The following is a 6000-nucleotide window of genomic DNA, read 5'->3' as shown; positions in this document are numbered from 1 at the left end:
ATTGAATGTATCGCCTACATTTTTTCACTAACATAAAGTCCAATATGTCACGAGAAAACAATCTCAGAATCGCTTCAACAGGTAAAAGCATTCCAAAGTTATTACCACATAAAGTGACACGTCAGATTTGAAAAATAAGGCTCTGTCAGGAAGGTCAAACGTGGCCACAGCGGGAAGGGGTTAATATAAAGTTTGCTAGAGTAAGATGTGCCTAATTTATTAATAGGTGCACAGCGCAAGTCTCTTATTAAAGTGTGTGCATCTCTGGCCATCTATACAGGAGATTTGCTTAATCCACACTTAGTTGGAATAAAAACGATCTAAAAAATGTCCCGCTGGGCGCTGCAGCTGTATCAAAACAGCTGATCGCTGCTGACAGGCGCACTGCATGCTGGACGACTGAAGCAGCGATTAGCGATCAGCGTCAGAAGGAGGCAGGAGGTCTTGCGGCGGTGTTCTGACTGGGGTCGAGGCCGGCCCGGCAGTGAACCAGTCCAGTCACCTGACCTGTCATCTGACCTCTCCGGTCAGGTGACAGGTCAGGTAACTGGACTGGTCCACTCCCGGGCCTGCATCGACACCAGTCAGAACGCCGCTGCAGGACCTCCTGCCTTCTCCTAACGGTGAGTGACGTCAAGGCAGAGCGGAGAGTGGCAGCAGTAGGCTACCTCTACCCCTCTCCGCTCTGGCGGCATTGTGGCACAAAGTATAAGGGGGAGGGGGTTGTGTGGCACTATGTACAAGGGGGAGGGGGGTTGTGTGGCACTATGTACAAGGGGGGGGAGTGGGGTTGTGTGGCACTATGTACAGGGGGGGAGTGGGGTATTGTGGCACTATGTACAATGGGGAGGGGGGTTGTGTAGCACTATGTACAAGGGGGAGGGGGGTTGTGTGGCACTATGTACAAAGGGGGAGGGGGCTGTGTAGCACTATGTACAAGGGGGAGGGGGGTTGTGTGGCACTATGTACAAAGGGGGGAAGGGGGTTGTGTGGCACTATGTACAAAGGGGGAGGGGGGTTGTGTGCCACTATGTACAAGGGGGCTGTGTGTGTGTGTGTGTGTGTGTGTGTGTGGCGCTATGTACAGGGGGGTGTATGTGTAGCTATCTACAGGGGGCTGTGTGTGGCGCTATCTACAGGGGGGCTGTGTGTGGCACTATCTACAGCGGGCTGTGTGTGGCGCTATCTACAGGGGCCGTGTGTGGCGCTATCTACAGGGGGGCCGTGTGTGGAGCTATGTACAGGGGGCTGTGTGTGGAGCTGTGCACAGGGGGGCTCTGTGGCACTATCTACACGGGGGCTGTGTGTGGCGCTATCTACAGGGGGGCTGTGTTTGGCGCTATCTACAGGGGGCCGTGTGTGGAGCTATCTACAGGGGGCCGTGTGTGGAGCTATGTACAGGGGGGCTCTGTGGCACTATCTACATGGGGGCTGTGTGTGGCGCTATCTACAGAGGGACTGTGTGTGGAGCTATGTACAGGGGGCTGTGTGTGGAGCTATCTACAGGGGGGCTGTGTGTGGCGCTATTTACAAGGGGGCTGCGTGTGGCGCTATTTACAAGGGGGCTGTGTGTGGCGCTATTTACAAGGGGGCTGTGTGTGGCGCTATCTACAGAGGGGCTGTGTGTGGCACTATCTACAGGGTGGCTGTGTGTGGAGCTATCTACAGCTGGCTCTGTGTGTGGAGCTATCTACAGGGGGGCTGTGTGTGGCGCTATCTACAGGGGGCCGTGTGTGGCGCTATCTACAGGGGGCCGTGTGTGGAGCTATGAACAGGGGGGCGTGTGTGGAGCTATGAACAGGGGGGCGTGTGTGGAGCTATCTAAAAGGGGGCTGTGTTTGGCGCTATCTACAGGGGGCTGTGTGTGGCGCTATCTACAGAGGGGCTGTGTGTGGAGCTATGTACATGGGGGCTGTGTGTAGAGCTATCTACAGAGGGCTGTGTGTGGCGCTATTTACAAGGGAGCTGTGTGTGGCGCTATTTACAAGGGGGCTGTGTGTGGCGCTATCTACAGGGGGCTGTGTGTGGTGCTGTCACGATGCGGGGTGTGGACCCACTGGGCCGTACCGCGTAGTGGGAAGGCATCTGGCCAACCAGGTACAATACAATGTCTATAGTCCAGAAAGGGTACCTGAGGCAATGTAGACAGTAGCGGTGATTCAAGCTTAAGATGAGGCTCCGGCAGCAGACAGACACCCGGCGGGTGTGACACAGTAGATGCAGCGGAAGACACAACTCGACTTGAACTCTAGATAGCACAGAGGCAAAGTAGCACGGGATACAGGGTACAGGCAGCAGGAATGGGTAACACTGGGAACTGGAAAACACTAAAAGACCATTTTCAAAACAAACTTTAGGTAACACAACAACGCTTAGGCAAATATCAAGAGGGCAGAGCCCTTTTTATAGTTCAGCAGCATTCTGGGATAAATGCAGATTCACTGTAACTGGAAGCATACTGGCCCTTTAAGGCCGTGCACGCGGGCGCCCTGCGGGAGACAGTCTCTGAACCAGGAAGTGAGTGCCGGCGTCCCTCAGGAGGGAGATGCCGCCGAGAACTCACTTGTCCATGGCCGCAGCCGTCAGAGGGTAAATCAGAACGACGGTCCACGGCCATAGACGTTACAGGCGCTATCTACAGGGGGGCTGTGTATGGAGCGATCTACAGGGGGGCTGTGTGTGGAGCTATCTACAGGGGGGCTGTGTGTGTAGCTATCTACAGGGGGGCTGTGTGTGGTGCTATCTACAGGGGGGCTGTGTGTGGCGCTATTTACAAGGGGGCTGTGTGTGGCGCTATCTACAGGGGGGCTGTGTGTGGCGCTATCTACAAAGGGTCTGTGTGTGGAGCTATCTACAGGGGGGCTGTGTGTGGAGCTATCGACAGGGGGGCTGTGTGGTGCTATCTACACGGGGCTGTGTGTGGCGCTATTTACAGGGGGTCTGTGTGTGGAGCTATTTACAGGGGGCTGTGTGTGGAGCTATCTACAGGGGGCTGTGTGTGGAGCTATCTACAGGGGGCTGTGTGTAGTGCTATCTACAGGGGGTGTGAGTGGAGCTACTATTTACAGGGGGGCTGTGTGTGGAGCGATCTACAGGCGGCTTTGTGTGGAGTTATCTATAGGAGGGGGTGTGTGGAGCTATCTACAGTGAGCTGTGTGTATAGCTGTCTACAGGGGGGCTATGTGTGGCGCTATCTACAGGGGGGTGTGCGTGGAGCTACTATCTACAGGGGGGCTGTGTGTGGAGCGATCTACAGGCGGCTTTGTGTGGAGCTATCTATAGGGGGGTGTGTGGAGCTATCTACAGTGAGCTGTGTGTGTAGCTGTCTACAGGGGGGCTGTGTGTGGCGCTATCTACAGGGGGGTGTGCGTGGAGCTACTATCTACAGGGGGGCTGTGTGTGGCGCTATGTACAGAGGGGCTGTGTGTGGAGCTATGTACAGGGGGGCTGTGTGTGGAGCTATGTACAGGGGTGCTGTATCTGGAGCAATCTACAGGGGGGCTGTATCTGGAGCTATCTACAGAGGGGCTGTGTGTGGAGCTATGTACAGGGGGCTGTGTGTGGAGCTATGTACCGGGGGGTGTGGAGCTATGTACAGGAGTGTGTGCGTGGAGCTATCTACAGGGGGGCTGTGTGTGGAGCTATGTAGAGGGGGCTGTGTGTGGAGCTATCTACAGGGGTTGGAGCTATGTACAGGGGGCTGTGTGGAGCTATCTACAGGGGGGGTGTGGAGCTATCTACAGGAGTGTGTGCGTGGAGCTTTCTACAGGGGGGCTGTGTGTGGAGCTATCTAGAAGGGGGCTGTGTGTGGAGCTATCTAGAAGGGGGCTATGCGTGGAGCTATCTACAGGGGGCTGTGTCTGGCGCTATCTACAGGGGGGCTGTGTGTGGTGCTATCTACAGGGGGGCTGTGTGTGGCGCTATTTACAAGGGGGCTGTGTGTGGCGCTATCTACAGAGGGGCTGTATGTGGCGCTATCTACAAAGGGTCTGTGTGTGGAGCTAGCTACAGGGGGGCTGTGTGTGGAGCTATCTACAGGGGGGCTGTGTGGTGCTATCTACAGGGGGCTGTGTGTGGCGCTATTTACAGGGGGTCTGTGTGTGGAGCTATTTACAGGGGGCTGTGTGTGGAGCTATCTACAGGGGGGATGTGTGTGGTGCTATCTACAGCGGGGTGTGCGTGGAGCTACTATCTACAGGGGGGCTGTGTGTGGCGCTATCTACAGAGGGGCTGTGTGCGGAGCTATCTACAGAGGGGCTGTGTGTGGAGCTATGTACAGGGGGCTGTGTGTGGAGCTATGTACAGGGGTGCTGTATCTGGAGCAATCTACAGGGGGGCTGTATCTGGAGCTATCTAAAGAGGGGCTGTGTGTGGAGCTATGTACAGGGGGCTGTGTGTGGAGCTATGTACAGGGGGTGTGGAGCTATGTACAGGGGGCTGTGTGTGGAGCTATCTACGGGGGGGTATGGAGCTATCTACAGGGGGGCTGTGTGTCGAGCTATCTACAAGTGTGTGTGCGTGGAGCTATCTACAGGGGGGCTGTGTGTGGAGCTATCTAGAGGGGGCTGTGTGTGGAGCTATGTACAGGGGGCTGTGTGGAGCTATCTACAGGGGGGGTGTGGAGCTATCTACAGGGGGGCTCTGTGTCGAGCTATCTACAGGAGTGTGTGCGTGGAGCTATCTACAGGGGGGCTGTGTGTGGAGCTATCTACAGGGGAGCTGTGTGTGGAGCTATCTAGAAGGGGGCTATGCGTGGAGCTATCTAGAAGGGGGCTATGCGTGGAACTATCTACAGGGGGCTTTGTGTGGCGCTATCTACAGGGGGGCTGTGTCTGGCGCTAGCTACAGGGGGCTGTGTGTGGAGCTATCTACAGGGGGGCTGTGTGTGAAGCTATCTACAGGGGGCTGTGTGTGGCGCTATCTACAGGGGGGTTGTGTGTGGCGCTATCTACAGGGGGGCTGTGTGTGGAGCTATCTACAGGGGGGCTGTGTCTGGAGCTATCTACAGGGGGCTGTGTCTGGGGCTATCTACAGGGGGCTGTGTCTGGAGCTATCTACAGGGGGCTGTGTCTCGGGCTATCTACAGGGGGGCTGTATCTGACACTATCTACAGGGGGCTGTGTGTGGCGCTATCTACAGGGGGCTGTGTGTGGGGTGCTATCTACAGGGGGGGCTGTGTGTGGCGCTATCTACAGGGGGCTGTGTGTGGCGCTATCTACAGGGGGCTGTGTGTGGAGCGATCTTCAAGGGGGCTCTGGTGTATGACTTTTCCATTGACAGGTAGCAGAGTTACGTTACACAACTGAAAAATTCCCCATCATGTAACTCTGCTACTTGTCAATTGAAAAGTCATCAACGACAGGGTCTCCCTCTTGACTTTCATTGGTCTCAGCCTTTTGGTTTGTCCTGCAGCTGCCGTCGTGATGGGCAAATGTTATACCCAATTTAGGAAAAGTAACATAAAGACGATATAACCTGATCCATAATATTGGTATCCATAGTTTTTTTTTGTAAGTCTAGAGATCCACAGTGAGAATATGATCCTGTTATTTGAAGAAGGATCTGGCCGTGATTTGATGTGTTTATGCGGGGATAATGGGCGTGGTTATGGGCGTGGCTTAAAATGTCCCTCTTTTCCAAATTCAAAAGTTGGGAGGTATGTATGCCGTTAAATAAATTTGGCATATCTTTGGCTATGCATGTGACAGACGTTTAAATATACGTCGTAAATTAGTGCTATAATTTACACCAGTTTCTGTTGTAATTTATAGTAAATCTGTCTGTGTGCTAGTGTCTCCACCCCCTTACAGCTAACCCCGCCCACTTTTCGTACCAGTTTTGAAAACTGGCGAGAGAAGTAAAAACTCTTTATAATGCCACAAAAGTGGCGTAAAACTATGAATTCACCCTATTGACTTCAATTAGTTCTATCAAAACGTCAAAAATCCTGACAAACCAACTACTAAGGTAACACAGCTCCCACGTGAACAATACAAACAC

The sequence above is a fragment of the Rhinoderma darwinii genome, chromosome 1, assembly GCF_050947455.1.
Source record: "Rhinoderma darwinii isolate aRhiDar2 chromosome 1, aRhiDar2.hap1, whole genome shotgun sequence".
In the NCBI taxonomy this organism is placed as follows: Eukaryota; Metazoa; Chordata; class Amphibia; order Anura; family Rhinodermatidae; genus Rhinoderma; species Rhinoderma darwinii.
The sequence above is the reverse complement of the archived record's forward strand: the minus strand, read 5'-3'. Positions refer to the sequence as shown.